At 37.5% G+C, this 20,443-nt stretch overlaps 1 protein-coding gene across 1 annotated transcript in view; it reads right to left on the reverse strand.

Moving 5' to 3' along the window:
* The window catches only part of SHOC2 (SHOC2 leucine rich repeat scaffold protein), a 174,004-nt gene that overhangs the window by 70,259 nt on the left and 83,302 nt on the right, over positions 1-20,443 (reverse strand). The gene's annotated exons all lie outside the window — the stretch shown is intronic.

Below are 20,443 nucleotides of genomic sequence, written 5' to 3' on the forward strand. Positions count from 1 at the left end.
TACTTCAGATCACTGGGGTATACAACTTGCCCCAGGCAAAGCAGTAGAGGAGCTTTAAATAAAATCCCTTCCTCAAACCTATGGAAAAGTTGAAGGGCTACATTTACCGGGCAAGGAAAATTCACCTTCAAAGAGCCATAGGAGAAGTTCCTGTCACCTTTGCTGGCCCTCCTCCTTCACATACCCCTAAGGAAGTATGGAGCCAACCAACCTTTCTTCATGGGTCCCAGGCCTCCTTCCAGCCTAGAAAGACTGACCTGGGAAACTCCTCTCTGTCTTGCCCCATGCCCCCTTTCAGAATTTGCCCTCCAGGCAAAAGCAGCTTGAGACAGAGAAAGCAGTGTAACTCAATTGTTTCAATTAAGTTTGGCAACCTGGGGCAAAGGCTTACCTACATTAAGTCCTGAGGTGGAGCACCAGGAGAAGGAGGTCAGTTTCCTGAGGAGTAGAGAGAGCATTCAATTTCTGTAAATAGCGGAACTCATAAAGCCACTAGCAAACACAAACACAGGACAAGACGAAGGCCCAAAAAAGATGGGGAGGATTCTGCATTTTGCAATGGCCTTGGGCTGACCTTCTTGATAGAAGGGCTGGAGCTGAAAGAGAGCCCCAGACAAGGCAAAGTCAAAAAGCAAAGACAGTGAAGGGTATTTTTTGCATCAGTTTGTTTGGTTTTGTTAGTCCTTAGAACTCAAGAAAATATCCTTCATATCACTAGCTGGATACAAACTCAAGAAACAGACAGATCCGGAACTAAATCCCAGAGTTAACATTTTAAAATATTAAAATATACAGTGTACTTCAAAAAATTTTAAGACAAACAAAGAAAAGGAAACGATAGCCCATCCAAAGGGACAGGATAAAAATCCAGAAAACATCAGTGAAGAAGACAAAATGTGGACAAAACACACAAAGACCTTAAAAAAAAATGATCCTCAATATGCTCAAAGAGATGAAGGAAATTACAGAGAAAGAACTAAACGATCTCAAGAGAACAATATGACAATGTCAATAAAAAGATAAAAGATTTTTAAAGAAACCAAATAGAACTACTGGAGTTGAAGAACACAATAAATGAAATGAAAAATTCCCAGGAGGGTTTCAACAGCAGAATACATCTGACAGAAGAAAGAATCAGTGAATCTGAAGACAAGACAATTGAAATGAGTCAGACTGAGTGGTGCTGGCCTTGGCTTCCTAGGTTCTTGGTCATGCCATGAGAAAGAATTCAAGGGCACAGCACAGCACAGAGTAAGCAGTTAGCAAGCTTATTAGGAGCACAGATAAGAGAACAAGCAGGCACTCTTGCAAAGACAGAGGTGAGAGGCCAGAGGCCCCAACATTGTGGGGCAATCTGCTTTTATAGGTTTTTGTTTCTTTTGTAATTTTTATTAATTATTTTACCACCCTCCCTTTTTCCCTCATCTGTGGATGCTTGATGGTAGATGACTCACTCAGGCGGGGCTGGTTGGCTCCACCCTTCTCCATAGATGACTTACTCAGGTGGGGGTCCCTTGGCTCCTAGGTGCTGTTGCTGTTTATCGCTGTTCTTATCAGAGATACATTTCTCTTTGAGGTCTGACCACTTCTGGGAATTTGCCCTTTGCTCAGCCAGCCAATGCCCTAATTCTAACCCTACTCATGAGAAACAGAAAGGAAAATGAATTAGAAAAAGTGAAAATAGCCTAAGAGACTAGTGGAATACCATCAAGCATACCAATATACACACTACGGGAGTTCCGGAGGGAGAAGGAGGGGAGAAACGGGCAAAAGGAATAGTCAAAGAAATAATGACAGAAAACATCCGAAGCATGGCAAAAGACATGAATATGTACATCTAAGAAGCCCACTGAACACAAAACAGGATAAACCTGACGATAAATTTGCCCAGACACAAGGTGGTCAAACTGTCGAACACAAAGGATAAGGAAAGAGTTCTGAACACTGCAATAGAAAAGCAACCGAGGGAGTCCCAACTAGATTCAGTATGGATTTCTCATCAGAAACCATGGAGGCAAGTAAGCACTGTGAGAGAAAACAACTGCCAACCAAGAATTTTATATTCAGTGAGACTTTCTTTCAAAAATGAGGGAGAGGTTAAGACATGCCCAGATAAACAAAAGCTGAAGAAGTTCATTGCCACTAGACTTGCCATACTAAGCAATGCTAAGGGAGTTCTTCAGACAGTGGATCAAAGCAGCATAAAGAAATAAAGATCTCTGATAAAGGTAACCATTTGGGTAATTATAAATGCCAACACTATTGTACTATATATTTTGATATTTCACTCCACTTCTTACTTCTTACAGTTGCTAAAATGCAAATGCATAAAACCTAATGATAAACCTATGATCTTAGACATAACAATGTACAAAGATATAATTTGCAACAAATACAAAAAAGGTGGAGGGATGGATGTGTATACAAACAACCTATGTGTTTGCCATTGAAGTTAAGTTGGTATCAAATTTTAAAACTGATTGCTAGATTTTTAGGATGTTAAATTTTATCCACATGGTAACCATGAAAAAAAAAATACAGAAAATGTATCCAGAAAGGAATGAGAAGGGACTCCACATGGTGCAATGCAAAAACAAAAACAAAAAAACAAAGCAAAACAACAAAAAAAAAAATATGAAAGTAGGCAATAACAGAAAAATTGGGGGTGAAAAAATGTATGACTTGCACAAACTAAATAGCAAAGTGAAAGAAGAAAGTCCTTCATTATCAGTGTTAGTTTAAATGTAAATGGATTAAACTCTCCAGCCAAAAGGCAGAAATTGGCAAAATGGATAAACACAATCCAACTACATAATGTTTGTAAGCGATTCAAGTTAAATTCAAAGACATAAGCAGGTTGAAAGTGAAAGGATGGAAAAAACACACAATGCAAGTAGTAATCAAGAGAGCTGTGGCAGCTATAGTAGTAGCAAATACAATGGACTTTAAGTCAAACACTGTTAAAAGGGACCAAAAAAAAATCATTAGATAATGATAAAGGTATCAATTAAACAAGAATGCATAACAGATATAAATATATGTACATCTAACACCAGAGTCCCAAAATATATGAAACAATGATAGATTTGAAAGCAAAAATAGGCAAGTCTACATTAATAGTTGGTAACATTAATATACAACTCTCAATAATAGAGAGAACATCTAGCCAGAAGATTGATAAGGAAATAAAAGACTTGAAGAATATTCTAAACTAATTAGACCTAAGAAACATATACAAAACACTTCACCCAACAGTAGCAGAATACTGTCTTCTCTAGTGCACATGGATCATTCTCCAGGACAGACCATTTGTTAGATCACAAAATAAGTTTCAGTAACTTAAAAATTACAGAAATCATACAATGTATCTTCTTGAATAACAATGTGAATAAAACTAGAAATCAATCACAAAGGAAGAAATAGAAAATTCACAAGTATGTGGAAATTAAACAACATACTCTCAACTCATGGGTCAAAGAAGAAATCACAAGGGAAATTAAGAAATATCTTGAGGCTAATGAAAATGAAAACAAAACATATCAAAACTTGTGGGATGTGGCAAAATCAGGGTTGAGGGGAATATTTATAGCTCTAAATGCTTATGTTAAAGAACAAAAAAGAAAAGAACTCAAGTCAGAGACTTAACTTCAAAACTAGAAGATCTAGAAAAAGAACAGCAAACTAAACCAAAAACCAAGCAGAGGGTTCAGGAACAAGACAAGGAGGCTCACTGTCACTACTGTTAATATTGCCCTGGAAGTTCTAGCCACAACAATTAGACAAGAAAATTAAATAAAAGGCATCCAAATTGGAAGGGAAGAAGTAAAACTTTCCCTATTTGCAGATGATATGAAGCTATATATAGAAAATCTTAAAAAATCTACAATAAAGCTACTAGAGAAAAAATTTAACAACTGAATTCAGTAAAGTGGTGAGGTACAAGATTAACACCCTCAAATCAGTAGTGTTTCTGTAAACTAGTAATTAAAAATCTGAAGAAGAAATAAGGAAAACCATTCCATTATGGCCAACTGATTTTTGACAAGGTGGCAAAGACCACTCAATTGGGAAAGAATAGTCTCTTCAATGAATGGTGCTGGGAAAACTGGATGTCCATATGCAAAGGAATGAAGATGGTCCCCTACCTCACACCGCATACAAAAAATCAGCTTAAAATGGGTCAAAGACCTAAATATAGGAGCCAAAAGAATAAAACTCCTAGACGAAAACATAGGGAAGCATCTTCAGGACCTTGTGTTAGGTAACAGTTTCTTAGACTTTACAGTACAAGCAATTTAAGAAAAAATAGATAAATGGGACCTCCTAAAAACTGATGACTTTGTGCTTCAAAGGACTCTCAAAAAGGTGAAAAGACAGCCTATTCAATGGGAGAAAATATTTGGAAGCCACATATCCAATAAGGGTTTAATATCAAGAGTATTTAAAGGAATACTACAGCTCAACAATAAAAAGACAAACCAAGTAAAAAATGGGCAAAAGACTTGAATAGAACCTTGAAGACATCACACTGGGTAAAATAAGTCAGAAACAAAAAGACAAATGTTGTATAATCTCACTGATATGAAATAATTAAAATAAGAAAACTCATAGAGTCAGGAACTAGAATACAGGTCACCAGGGGGCTGGGTTGGGGTGGGGAATGGGAAGTTATTGCTTAAATTGAACAGCATTTCTGTTTGGTGTGACGGAAGAATTTTGGTAATGGATGGCAGTGATGATAGCACAACACTGTGAATGTAATTAACAGCACTGAACTATATATATCCAAAATATATTTGAATGGGGTTAAAAGGCAAAAATTTAGGTTGTATATATGTTACTAGAAAAAATTTTGTTTAAAAAAATATCCATACAACTGTCCATATAAACAGTGAATCCTAGAATAAACCATGGACTATAGTTAATCATAAAAGTATTAAAATATTCTTTTACCAATTGTGTCAAATGTATCACACTAATCCAAGGTGTTAAGAGGGCAGTATATGGGAACCCTATTTTATGCATGATTTTTCTGTAAACCTACAACTGCTATAATAAAAAAATTATTAAAGGCAAAATAAAGTCTTTTAGACAAAGAAAAGGTCAGCAAATTCTCCTAAAAGAAAACACAGGGACACATCTTCAGGACCTTATGTTAGGCAATGATTTCTTAAGACTTTACACCCAAAGCACAAGCAACCACAGAAAAACAGATCCATGGAACTTCATCAAAATTTAAAAAACACTTGTGCCTCAAAGGACTTTATCATGAAAATGACACACAACCTACACAATCAGAGAAAATATTTGGAAAGCACATATTCAATAAAGGCGTAATAGCCAGATTATATAAAGAAATCCTTCAACTGAACAACAAAAAAACAAACAACCCAATTTAAAAATGGACAAAAGACTTAAATAGACATCTCTCCAATGAAGATATACAAATGGCCAGAAAGCACATGAAAAGATGCTCACATCATTAGCCGTCAGGAAAATGCAAATCAAAATCACAACAAGTGGACAATTTCCTGGAAACATATGAACAACCTAGACTGACCAGAGAAGAAATAGAAGACCTCAACCAACCCATCACAAGCAAAGAGATCCAATCAGTCATCAAAAATCTTCCCACAAATAAATGCCCAGGGCCAAATGGCTTCACAGGGGAATGCTACCAAACTTTCCAGAAAGAACTGACACCAATCTTACTCAAACTCTTTCAAAACATTGAAGAAAATGGAACACTACCTAACTCATTTTATGAAGCTAACATCAATCTAATACCAAAACCAGGCAAAGATGCTACAAAAAAGGAAAGCTACCGGCCAATCTCCCTAATGAATATAGATGCAAAAATCCTCAACAAAATACTTGCAAATCGAATCCAAAGACACATTAAAAAAATCATACACCATGACCAAGTGGGGTTTATTCCAGGCATGCAAGGATGGTTCAACATAAGAAAATCAATCAATGTATTACAACACATTAACAAGTCAAAAGGGAAAAATCAATTGATCATCTCAATAGATGCTGAAAAAGCATTTGACAAAATCCAACATCCGTTTTTGATAAAAACACTTCAAAAAGTAGGAATTGAAGGAAACTTCCTCAACATGATAAAGAGCATATATGAAAAACCCACAGCCAGCATAGTACTCAATGGTGAGAGACTGAAAGCCTTCCCTCTAAGATCAGGAACAAGACAAGGATGCCCGCTGTCACCATTGTTATTCAACATTGTGCTGGAAGTGCCAGGGCAATCCGGCAAGACAAAGAAATAAAAGGCATCCAAATTGGAAAAGAAGAAGTAAAACTGTCACTGTTTGCAGATGATGTGATCTTATATCTAGAAAACCCTGAGAAATCGACGATACAGCTACTAGAGCTAATCAACAAATTTAGCAAAGTAGTGGGATACAAGGTTAATGCACATAAGTCAGTAATGTTTCTATATGCTAGAAATGAACAAACTGAAGAGACACTCAAGAAAAAGATACCATTTTCAACAGCAACTAAAAAAATCAAGTACCTAGGAATAAACTTAACCAAAGATGTCAAAGACCTATACAAAGAAAACTACATAACTCTACTAAAAGAAATAGAAGGGCACCTTAAAAGATGGAAAAATATTCCATGTACATGGATAGGAAGGCTAAATGTCATTAAGATGTCAGTTCTACCCAAACTCATCTACAGATTCAATGCAATCCCAATCAAAATTCCAACAACCTACTTTGCAGACTTGGAAAAGCTAGTTATCAAATTTATTTGGAAAGGGAAGATGCCTCGAATTGCTAAAGACACTCTAAAAAAGAAAAACGAAGTGGGAGGACTTACACTCCCTGACTTTGAAGCTTATTATAAAGCCACAGGTGCCAAAACAGCATGGTACTGGCACAAAGATAGACATATAGATCAATGGAATCGAATTGAGAATTCGGAGATAGACCCTGAGATCTATGGCCGACTGATCTTTGATAAGGCCCCCAAAGTCACTGAACTGAGTCATAATGGTCTTTTCAACAAATGGGGCTGGGAGAGTTGGATATCCATATCCAAAAGAATGAAAGAGGACCCCTACCTCACCCCCTACACAAAAATTAACTCAAAATGGACCAAAGATCTCAATATAAAAGAAAGTACCATAAAACTCCTAGAAGATAATGTAGGAAAACATCTTCAAGACCTTGTATTAGGCGGCCACTTCCTAGACTTTACACCCAAAGCACAAGCAACAAAAGAGAAAATAGACAAATGGGAACTCCTCAAGCTTAGAAGTTTCTGCACCTCAAAGGAATTTCTCAAAAAGGTAAAGAGGCAGCCAACTCAATGGGAAAAAATTTTTGGAAACCATGTATCTGACAAAAGACTGATATCTTGCATATATAAAGAAATCCTACAACTCAATGACAATAGTACAGACAGCCCAATTATAAAATGGGCAAAAGATATGAAAAGACAGTTCTCTGAAGAGGAAATACAAATGGCCAAGAAACACATGAAAAAATGTTCAGCTTCACTAGCTATTAGAGAGATACAAATTAAGACCACAATGAGATACCATTAACACCGGTTAGAATGGCTGCCATTAAACAAACAGGAAACTACAAATGCTGGAGGGGATGTGGAGAAACTGGAACTCTTATTCACTGTTGGTGGGACTTTATAATGGTTCAGCCACTCTGGAAGTCAGTCTGGCAGTTCTTTAGAAAACTAGATATAGAGTTACCATTCGATCCAGCGATTGCATTTCTCGGTATATACCCGGAAGATCGGAAAGCAGTGACACGAACAGATATCTGCACGCCAATGTTCATAGCAGCATTATTCACAATTGCCAAGAGATGGAAACAACCCAAATGTCCTTCAACAGATGAGTGGATAAATAAAATGTGGTATATACACACGATGGAATACTACGCGGCAATAAGAAGAAATGATCTCGTGAAACATATGACAACATGGATGAACCTTGAAGACATAATGCTGAGCGAAATAAGCCAGGCACAAAAAGAGAAATATTATATGCTACCACTAATGTGAACTTTGAAAAATGTAAAACAAATGGTTTATAATGTAGAATGTAGGGGAACTAGCAATAGAGAGCAATTAAGGAAGGGGGAACAATAATCCAAGAAGAACAGATAAGCTATTTAACGTTCTGGGGATGCCCAGGAATGACTATGGTCTGTTAATTTCTGATGGATATAGTACGAGCAAGTTCACAGAAATGTTGCTATATTAGGTAACTTTCTTGCGGTAAAGTAGGAACATGTTGGAAGTTAAGCAGTTATCCTAGGTTAGTTGTCTTTATCTTACTCCCTTGTTATGGTCTCTTTGAAATGTTCTTTTATTGTATGTTTGTTTTTTTTTAACTTTTTTTTCATACAGTTGATTTAAAAAAGAAGGGAATGTTAAAAAAAAAAAAAGAAAGAAAGAAAAACAAGGAAAAAAAAAGATGCAGTGCCCCCTTGAGGAGCCTGTGGAGAATGCAGGGGTATTCACCTACCCCACCTCCATGGTTGCTAACATGACCACAGACATAGGGGACTGGAGGTTTGATGGGTTGAGCCCTCTACCAGAGGTTTTACCCTCGGGAAGATGGTTGCTGCAAAGGAGAGGCTAGGCCTCCCTATGGTTGTGCCTAAGAGCCTCCTCCCGAATGCCTCTGTTGCTCAGATGTGGCCCTGTCTCTCTAGCTAAGCCAACTTGAAAGGTGAAATCACTGCCCTCCCCCCTACGTGGGATCAGACACCCAGGGGAGTGAATCTCCCTGGCAACGTGGAATATGACTCCCGGGGAGGAATGTAGACCTGGCATCGTGGGACGGAGAACATCTTCTTGACCAAAAGGGGGATGTGAAAGGAAATGAAACAAGCTTCAGTGGCAGAGAGAATCCAAAAGGAGCCGAGAGGTCACTCTGGTGGGCACTCTTACGCACACTTTAGACAACCCTTTTTAGGTTCTAAAGAATTGGGGTAGCTGGTGGTGGATACCTGAAACTATCAAACTACAACCCAGAACCCATGAATCTCGAAGACAGTTGTATAAAAATGTAGCTTATGAGGGGTGACAATGGGATTGGGAAAGCCATAAGGACCACACTCCACTTTGTCTAGTTTATGGATGGATGAGTAGAAAAATAGGGGAAGGAAACAAACAGACAAAGGTACCCAGTGTTCTTTTTTACTTCAATTGCTCTTTTTCACTCTAATTATTATTCTTGTTATTTTTGTGTGTGTGCTAATGAAGGTGTCAGGGATTGATTTGGGTGATGAATGTACCACTATGTAATGGTACTCTAAACAATCGAAAGTACGATTTGTTTTGTATGACTGCGTGGTATGTGAATATATCTCAATAAAATGAAGATTAAAAAAAAAAGGGGGGAAAGTTAAAAAAAAAAAAAAAGAAGGAAAAAAAGAAGTAGTGCCCCCTTGAGGAGACTGTGGAGAATGCAGGGGTATTCGCCTACCCCACCTCGATGGTTGCTAACATGACCACAGACATAGGGGACTAGTGTTTTGATGGGTTGAGCCCTCTACCATAGGTTTTACCCTTGGGAAGACGGTTGCTGCAAAGGAGAGGCTAGGCCTCCCTATGGTTTCGCCTAAGAGCCTCTTCCCGAATGCCTCTTTGTTGCTCAGATGTGGCCCTCTCTCTCTGGCTAAGCCAACTTGAAAGGTGAAATCACTGCCCTCCCCCCTACGTGGGATCAGACACCCAGGGGAGTAAATCTCCCTGGCAACGTGGAATATGACTCCCGGGGAGGAATGTAGACCCGGCATCGTGGGACGGAGAACATCTTCTTGACCAAAAGGGGGATGTGAAAGGAAATGAAATAAGCTTCAGTGGCAGAGAGAATCCAAAAGGAGCCAAGAGGTCACTCTGGTGGGCACTCTTATGCACACTTTAGACAACCCTTTTTAGGTTCTAAAGAATTGGGGTAGCTGGTGGTGGATACCTGAAACTATCAAACTACAACCCAGAACCCATGAATCTCGAAGACAGTTGTATAAAAATGTAGCTTATGAGGGGTGACAATGGGATTGGGAAAGCCATAAGGACCACACTCCACTTTGTCTAGTTTATGGATGGATGAGTAGAAAAATAGGGGAAGGAAACAAACAAACAGACAAAGGTACCCAGTGTTATTTTTTACTTCAATTGCTCTTTTTCACTCTAATTATTATTCTTGTTATTTTTGTGTGTGTGCTAATGAAGATGTCAGGGATTGATTTTGGTGATGAATGTACAACTATGTAATGGTACTGTGAACAATCGAAAGTACGATTTGTTTTGTATGACTGCGTGGTATATGAATATATCTCAATAAAATGAAGATAAAAAAAATCACAACAAGATACCATTTCACACCCATTAGAATGGCTGCTGTTAAAAAAACAGAAAACAAGGGAGGCAGGGCAAGATGACAATATAGCAAGGTATGGAATTTAGTCAGTCTCCTGCAGCAACTAGTAAATAGACAAGAGCAACTAGTAAATGGTCTGGAACAACTGTTTGAGGGTCTTCTGTGACTGGATACACATTGTCCACTAGTCTAGAATGGGTGGAACTGCTGAGATCACAGCATAGAACTGGAAACTTAGTACTGATTACACCCTTTTCCTGAGACCTGGGACCATCTGGTCTGGGAAAATCTGACTGGGGCAATCAAGGAAACCAGATGCCTAGACAATAAAAAATTATGTATCGCACTAGGAAAAACAAAGATATGGCCCAGCCAAAGGAACAAATTTATACTTCAAATGAGGAGGTGAAATAACTAAAGGTCTTCAAACAAATATGCTAAATCATATGAAAAATCATCAGTGAGTTGAAAGAAGATATAGAAAAAAGAGGAAGACAACGGTTTTTACTTTGGAGTAATGAAAACATTCAAAAATAGATTTCATAGTTCAATGCACAACTATATGATGGAACTGTGAACTGATTGTACACTGTGGATGACTGTAGGGCATGTGAATATATTTCAACAAAACTGAATTTTTAAAAGGAAGACACTGGGCGAAAATAGGAAGAACTTGAAAGCTTGAAAAAACAATTGGCAGAACTTAATGGGAATGAAAGGCACAGTAGAAGACAGAAAAAACACAATGCAGACATACAACAGCAGATCTGAAGAAGCAGAAGACAGTATTCATGAATTAGAGGACAGATCATCTAAAATCCTACACACAAAAGAAGAGATAGGGAAAAGAATGGAAAAATATGAGCAGGGTCTCAGGAAATTGAATGACAAAATGAAGCACGTAAGTATATATGTCATGGGTGTCCCCATGATGATTCAATTACATCTTAAATTGTTACCAAAAAATAATAATGAATTAATAAATAAAATAAAATCTAGTGCAATGGCTTGCAACTCCAACTGCACATAGCATAATCCAAAGTTTCTCTTTAAAAAATACAGATGCCATAAACCTGCCAGAATCTATGGAGGTGGGAATCATTTCTCTAGACCAGTGAGGGTAGTACAATGGAAACAACTGAGACCAGGTATAAATTCTGACTCTGCCAACTTCCTAGCTGCAAGCTCTTCAGTAAATTATTGACTTTCTCAACCTTCTCAGTTCCTTCTTCAATACAACAGGGGTAAAAGTATCTAATTCACTAGGTTACAGTAAGGATTTAATGAGATAATATATATAAGGTGCACATGAGAGGGGTATCCACGATGGTGGATTAAGAGAGAGAGAACAAAATTCTCCTCCATGAAAAACACTAGATAAAGGACAGAAAGTGCCCCAGGACAGCAGTTCAAGGGTTCCAGTGCCTGGGCAGGGACTTCTATACCCACAGTGAGTGTGTACTTGCAGAAACTGAAAAGCTGCATTTAAGACACATGAGTGTTTGGCCCAGAACACAGCTGGGGAATGGGCAGCTGGAGCTGGCTGATGGTATGGAGGGAAGTAGCCTTCCACACCCTGGACACCCTCCTCAGTACCTGGCGTGGGTGATAACCTTTTACAGACCCACGGCCAATAGCCCCTGTGCCAGGGACTGGCCATTAGAGCAGGCAGATGATCACAGAAGGGGGCAGCTTTCCACACTTCTTGCAGACATCTTTGCAGTTGGTTAGCAAACAACCCTTCACAGCCAAGCAGCCAAGAGCTTCCTTGAGGGAATTTGGGATTTGGTGAGCTTGTGATGGTGTCTACTCTTCCTCCAAAGAAGCCCGCAGTATGCATAGCCTAGAGTCAGGGGTGCCACAGAGAAGTGCCAGGAGCCCTCCCCCAATTCCAGGGACTGGTGGGTGCACGGCAGAGAGAGACTGTGGGGCATTTGAGCTGGAAGGTGAGATGCACAGCTCTGAAGCCCCAGAGTTCTCCACCCACAGCCCTGGGAATGGCTGGGACCACTGTGTCCTGAAGCAGACTCCCTGCAAAACTGCCTAGGGCAAGTCCCCACCCACAAGGCTGACAGTCTCCAGTGCACATGGAAAATTGGCACACTGATTGGACCTCCATATGGTTTGGACCCCTACTCAGTGCACAGACGAAATTGGGGAGAACTGGCTTGAGGATAAATGGTGGCTCAGGAGCACCATCTACTGGTAGGTCAGGAAAAGTGCACTCCACCAAGTTGCAGCTCTGCCAAAATACAGATAAAATGTTCAAATAATCCTGCATATCCTAAAAGAACCCTATCAAGATAAACAAATGAGAAAAGGCGCAAAACAACAGAAAATTATAAAGCATTATGATGAAACCAGAAGACATGGACAACCCAAACATCCAAATTAAAAAGCCAGAAAAGACAAAGAACTTGGAGCAATCAATCAAAGAAGTACATACAAACATCAATATCATGACTCAGGATATAAAGGACATGACAAAGACCCTAGAAGAGCATAAAGAAGAATTTGCAAGAGTAAATTTTTAAAAAAAAGTAGATATTATGGAAATAAGATACTTCTGATCAAATTAAAAATATTCTTGAGACAAATAACACCAGATTTTAAGAGGTAGAGGAATGAATTAGCAAACTCAAAGATAGGGTGATGGAAAGTGAAAGTACAAAAGAACAAATGGTGAAAAAAATCAGAAAAAAAATGATATGGATCTCAGGGAAATGATGGACAAAATGAAGCACACAAATATTAGAATCACTGGTGTTCCAGAAGGGGAAGAGAAGAGTAAAGAGATATGGAGAGTATTTGAAGACACTGCTGGAGAAAGCTTTCCAAACCTTCTAAATGACATAAGTATGTAAATGAAAGATGCCCAACAAAATCCAAACAGAATAAACCCAAATAAACACACTCCAAGACATATTCTGATCAGATTTTCAAATGCAGAAGAGAAAGAGAACGCTCCAAAAGCAGCAAGAGAGAAGCGATTCACCACACACAAGGAAAACAACATAAGACTAAGTACTGACTATTCAGCAGGCACCATGGAGGCAAGAAGGCAGTGGTATGACATATTTAAAATTCTGAAAGAGAAAAATTGCCAACCAAAAATTCTTTATCCAGCAAAGCTCTCCTTCAAAACTGAGGAAGATCTTAAAATTTTCACAGATAGACAAATGCTGAGAGAATTTGTTAACGAGAACAGAGAAAAAATGAAAGGAGAAAGAGGTCTAGAGAAGGGAACAAAGCTAAAGAGTTTTAGTAAGGGTACCTTAATGGAAATAAAGAGAGAGAGGGTAAAAAAATACATCTGACAAAAAAAAAAAAAAAAAGGATAAGATGACTGATTCAAGAACTGCCTTCACAGTAACAACACTGAATGTGAATGGATTAAACTGCCCAATTAAAAGACACACATTGGCAGAATGGATTATAAAATATGAACCATCAATATGTTGTCTACAAGAGACTCATCTTAGACCCAGCAACACAAAGAGATTGAAAGTGAAAGGATGGAAAAAAATATTCCATGCAAGCTTCAGCGAAAAGAAAGCAGGGGTAGCAATACTAACTTCAGATAAAATAGAATTTAATGCAAGGATCTCATAAGAGACAAAGAAGGACACTGTATACTAATAAAAGGGACAATTCACCAAAAAGAAATAGCAATTCATAAATGTTTATGCACCCAATCAAGGTGTTCCAAAGCACATGAGACAAACATTGGCAAAACTGAAGGAATCAATAGATGTTTCCACAATAATTTTGGGAGACATCAATACATCCTGCTGTCCTATAGATAGATCAACCAGAGGACTAACAAGGAAATTGTGAACCTAAACAATGTGATAAATGAATTAGACTTAACGGACACATAAAGAGCATTACATCCCAAATTACCAGGATATACATTCTTCTCTAGTGCTCATGGAACTTTCTCCAGGATAGATCATATGCTGGGGCATAAAACAAGCCTCAATAAATGTAAAAAGATTGAAATTATTCAAGGCACATTCTCTGACCACAGTGGAATTGCAACTAAAAGTCATATAATAACTATCAAAGATCTAGAACATTCACAAATATCTGGAGGTTAAACAACACACTCCTAAAGAATCAGTGGCTCAAAGAAGAAATTGCAAGAGAAATTGCTAAATATCTAGAGATGAATGAAAACAAGAACACAACATACCAAAATTTATGGGATGTAGCAAAGGTGGTATTGAGGGGGAAATTTATAGCTCTAAATGCATACATTAAAAAGGAAGAAAGAGCTAAAATCAAAGAACTAATGGAACAACTGAAGAAGCTAGAAAATGATCAGGAAACTAAGCCTAAAGCAGGTAGAAGAAAAGAAATAACAAGAATTAAAGCAGAAATAAATGATATGGACAACAAAAAAATAATAGAGATACTAAATAAAACAAAAAGTTGGTTCTTTGAGAAGATCAACAAGATTGACAGACCCTTAGCTAGAATGACAAAGTCAAAAAGAGAGAAGACCCAAATAAATAAAATAATAAATGAGAGGGGAGACATTACTGTGGATCCTGAAGAACTTTAAAAAATCCTATGAGGATACCATAAACAACTGTATGCCAACAAGGTAGACAATTTAGAGGAAATGGACAATTTCTTTTAAACACATGAACAACCTAGACTGACCAGAGAAGAAATAGAAGACCTCAACAAACCAATCACAAACAAAGAGATCCAATCAGTCATCAAAAAGCTTCCTACAAATAAAAGCCCAGGGCCAGACGGCTTCACAGAGGAATGCTACCACTTTCCCAAAAGAACTCACACCAATCCTACTTTAGCTCTTTCAAAAAATTGAAGAAAATGGAACACTACCTGTGCTGGTTTGAATGTACTGTGTCCCCCAAGTGCCATTATCTTTGATGTAGTCTTGTGGGGCAGATGTTTTGGTGCTGGTTAGATTTGCTTGGAATGTGCCCCACCCAGCTGTGGGTGATGATTCTGATGAGATGTTCCCATGGAGGCGTGGCCCCGCCCATTCAGGGTGGGCTTTGATCAGTGGAGCTACATGAATGAGCTGACTCAAAGAGAGGGAACTGAGTGCAGCTGTGAGTGATGTTTTGAAGAGGAGCAAGCTTGCTAGAGAGGAACGTCCTGGGAGAAAGCCATTTTGAGGCCAGAGCTTTGGAGCAGACACCAGCTGCCTTCCTAGCTAGCACAGGTTTTCCGGACGCCATTGGCCATCCTCCGGTGAAGGTACCCAATTGCTGAGGTGTTACCTTGGACGCTTTGTGGCCTTAAGACTGTAACTGTGTAGCGAAATAAACCCCCATTTTATAAAAGCCTATCCATCTCTGGTGTTTTGCATTCTGCAGCATTAGCAAACTAGAACACTACCCAACTCATTTTATGAAGCCAACATCACTCTAATACAAAACCAAATAAAGATGCTACAAGAAAGGAAAACTACAGGCCAATTTCCCTAATGAATATAGATGCAAAAATTCTCAACAAAATACTTGCAAAGTGAATCCAAAGACACATTAAAAAAATCACACACCATGACCAAGTGGGGTTCATTCCAGGCATGCAAGGTGGTTCAACATAAGAAAATCAATCAAGGTAATACAACACATTAACAAATCAAAAGGGAAAAATCAAATGATCATCTCAATAGAGGCTGAAAAAGCATTCAACAAAATTCAGCATCCTTTTTTGATGAGAACACTTCAAAAGGTAGGAAATGAAGCAAACTTCCTCAATATGATAAAGAATATATATGAAAAACCCACAGCCAGCAGACTACTCAATGGGGAGAGACTGAAAGCCTTCCCTCTAAGATCAGGAACAAGACAAGGATGTCCACTATCACCTCTATTATTCAACATTGTGCTAGAAGTTCTAGCCAGAGCAATCTGGCAAGACAAAGAAATAAAAGGAATCCAAATTAGAAAGGAAGATGTAAAACTGTCATTATTTACAAATGATATACTCTTATATTTGGAAAATGCTGAGAAATCAACAACACAGCTACTTGAGCTAATAAATTCAGCAAAGTGGCAGGATACAAGATTAATGCATATAAGTCAGTAATGTTCCTATACACTAGAAATGACCTAACTGAAGAGACACTCAAGAAAAAGATTCCATTCTCAATAACAACTAAAAAAAATCAAGTACCTAGGAATAAACTTAAACAAGGATGTAAAAGACCTCTACACAGAACATTACATAACTTTACTAAAAGAAATAAAAGGGGACCTAAAGAGATGGAAAGATATTCAGTGTTCATGGATAGGAAGGGTAACTGTCATTAAGATGTCAATCCTACCCAAACTGATCTACAGATTCAATGCAATTCCAATCAAAATTCCAACAGCCTACTTTGCAGAATTGGAAAAGCTAGTTATGAAATTTATTTGGAAGGGAAAGATGCCTTGAATTGCTAAAAAACTTTCTAAAATAGTAAAACAAAGTGGGAGGACTTACACTTCCTAACTTTGAAGCTTCCTCTAAAGCCACAATAGCCAAAACAGCATGGTATTGGCACAAAGACAGACATACTGGTCAATGGAATTGAACTGAGAATTTGGAAATAGACCACCAGATCTATGGTCACCTGATTTTTGATAAGGCCCCCAAATCCACTGAACTGGGACAGAACAGTCTCTTCAACAAATGGGGCTGGGATAACTGGATATCTATATCCAAAAGAATGAAAGAATATGCCTACCTCACACCCTATACAAAAATTAACTCAAAGTGGATCAAAGACCCCAATATAAGAGACAGTACCATAAAATTCCTAGAAGATAATGTAAGGAAACATCTTCAAGACAGTATTAGGAGGTCGCTTCTTAGACCTTACATCCAAAGCACAAGCAACGAAAGAAAAAATAGATAAATGGGAACTCCTCAAAATGAAAAGTTTCTCTGTAACTCAAAGGAATTTGTCAAAAGATAAAGAGGCAGCCAACTCAATGGGAGAAAATATTTGGAAACCACATATCTAATAAGAGACTGATATTTTGCATATATAAAGAAATCCTACAACTCAATGACAATAGAAGAAACAGTACAATTATCAAATGGGCAAAAGATATGAAAAGACATTTTTCTGAAGAGGAAATGCAAATGGCTAAAACACACATGAAAAAATGTTCATCTTCACCAGCTAATAGGGACATGCAAGACCACAATGAGATATCATCTCACACCAATTAAAATGGCTGCCATTAAACATAGAGGAAACTACAACGCTGGAGAGGATGTGGAGAAATTGGAACTCTTATTCATCGCTGGTGGGACTGTATAATGGTACAGCCACTCTGGAAGACAGTTTGGCAGCTCCTCAGAAAACTAGATATCAAGTTACCCTACAATCTGGCAATTTCACTTCTCAGTATATAGCCAGAAGATCTGAAAGCAGTGACACGAACAGATATTTGCACACTGATCTTCATTGCAGCATTGTTCACAATTCACAAGAGATGGAAACAATTCAAATGATGAGTGAATAAACAAAATGTGGTATATATACATGATGGAATACTACATGGCAATAACAAGGAACGAGGTCATGAAACATATGAAACATATGAAAATATGTATGAATCTTAAAGACATAATGCTGAGTGAATTAAGCCAGATACAAAAGGGGAAATATTGCATGTTACCACTAAGGTGAACTCTGTGAAAAATGTAAAATAAGTGTCTTATAACATAGAGTATAGGGGGCCTAGAGATAGTCAGAAGCTAGTGAAAGGGGAACAATAATCTAATACATACAGATATGATAATAAGGGTGATCTTAATGGTATGGTTATGGTCAGGTATACTATGGTTCGTTAATAGGATTATATGTGTCAGTAACGCAACCCAGGTGAATATGTTTGTAAATGATTGTTTAAAGGCATGTAACCCACAGAGTAGCACCACAAACCTAAATAAGTGTTAGCATGATATGCTTATAAGGTATAATACTGGTGCAGAGGGTTAACAACAAAGTGCTATGGAAAAACTACCCATTACATATTACAGACTATATTTAATAGGAATATCTTACCCACTCTACACTAATGCTAGGGATGAATAATTAGCAGCTGATAAGAGCTCTGGGATGTATTATGTTATGATAATCATTTAAAGTTGAGAGTGATGATGATTGGACAACTAAGTGAAGATAATGTAAGAAACTGACCATTATTTGGGGACAGAATATATATTAAGTGAAGTTAGAAACCCACTACTTAATAAATCAAGCCCTCAACTTGAGGCTTGCTCTTGTGAAAATTAGAGTTTTAAGTAGAAGGTTGAGTCCTTGTATAATTATGCCTAAGAGGCATCTCCAGGGAACCTCTTTTGTTGCTCAGATGTGGCCTTTCTCTAAGCCCAACTCGTCAAATAAATTCATTAACCTTCTCTCCCCATGAGGGACATGACCCCCAGGGGAATGAATCGCCCTGGTGATGGGGGAATAAAAAAAAAGGTATACATGAACAGAACTGTGCATGGCTTATGGTCAATTGTACTCAAATAGCTATCCTTATTGTTGCGATTATATCATTTTTAGTATATCCTTATTTTCTTGTTTCCTATAAGGAAACAGAAAATGTTTATTTTAATATCTTTATCTTAATATTCTTTGAGAACTAGCCAATGGTCACATTTTTAAACAAGTTGTCAGAAGCATATATTAGTACCGAAGGTTTTTTTTTTTTAATATAGGCTTCTGCATATTTGCCCCAAACACATGCATCTAAGTTAAACATTATAAATCATAACTCCTTATAAGAAATATTAAATTATACATTTAAAAGCTGTTTATTTTCTATCTGATGCCCTGCTTGGAATAAAATAAGTAACATATATGAAGTTACTATCTTAACAGAAATACAGAAATTACAAGAATTCAGACTTTAATAGTGTTACAAATAGTAGGCAGTGCTCACTAAAAATACAAATTAAATGGTTGTTTTTAAAATTACAAACTTAGTACTAAAAGTCTAGAGACAAAGCAGCCACAAATATCAACCATTTATTTGCAAAAACATGCCAACTTAGAGAAATATTCCCTATTTAGTAAACATGCTATATCTATATGTAAGAACTAACTGAAGTAAGTTTAAAATGCTGTGAAATAATTCCTTTGCTTAAGAAATGTATGTTCTTAATTCCCAGGAAATTTGGTAATTGGGAAAAAGTGCTTAAAGAGAATCTTGTGGTATAGACCCCCAAGAATTGAAAGCAGGTACTCAAACAGATATTTGCACATTGATGTTCACAGCAACATTATTTACAATTCAAATGATAGAAGCAACCCAAGTGTCAATCAATGGATAAACAAAACGTGGTATATCCATACAATGGAACATTACTCACCTGTAGAAAAGAATACATGCTACAACACAGATAAACCTTGAAGACATCAAGTTGAGTGAAAAAAGCCAGGCACGAAAGGATAAATATTGTGTAATCTCACTTACATGGAATAGTCAGAATATGCAAATTCATAATCAGAATACAGATTACCAGGGGCCAGAGTAGGGGTAGGGAAGGGAGAGTTAATGCTTAATTGGTACAGAGTCTCTGTTTGTGGTAATGGAAAAGTTTGGGTAATGAATGGTCATCATAGTAGCACAACAATGTGAATGTAATTAACACCACTGAATCGTATATTTGAAAGCAGTTAAAAGGGGGAAATCTTAGGTTGTATTTATGTTACCAGAATACAAATTTACAAGCCCATAGAACTGTACAACACAAAGAGTGAAACACTGTAAACTATGAACTACAGTTAACAGTATAATTATAATAATAATATTTTACCAATCGTAACAGAGGTACCACACTAACGCAAAATGTTAATAATAGGGAAGACTTGGTAGAGGGTAGGAGCTGGTAAATGGGAACTCTGTACTTTCTACCTGATTTTTCTGTAAACCTTCAACTGCTCTAATATAAAAGAAAGAAAGGGAAAAAAAGAAAGTAAGAAAGAAAGAAAGAAAATGATTTATTTTAAAAAAATAGGTGGCAACAATTTGAATATTAGGCAAACATCTGTTTCAAATTCACTTTTTCCTC

This window comes from Choloepus didactylus, chromosome 15, assembly GCF_015220235.1.
Source record: "Choloepus didactylus isolate mChoDid1 chromosome 15, mChoDid1.pri, whole genome shotgun sequence".
Classification (NCBI taxonomy): Eukaryota; Metazoa; Chordata; class Mammalia; order Pilosa; family Megalonychidae; genus Choloepus; species Choloepus didactylus.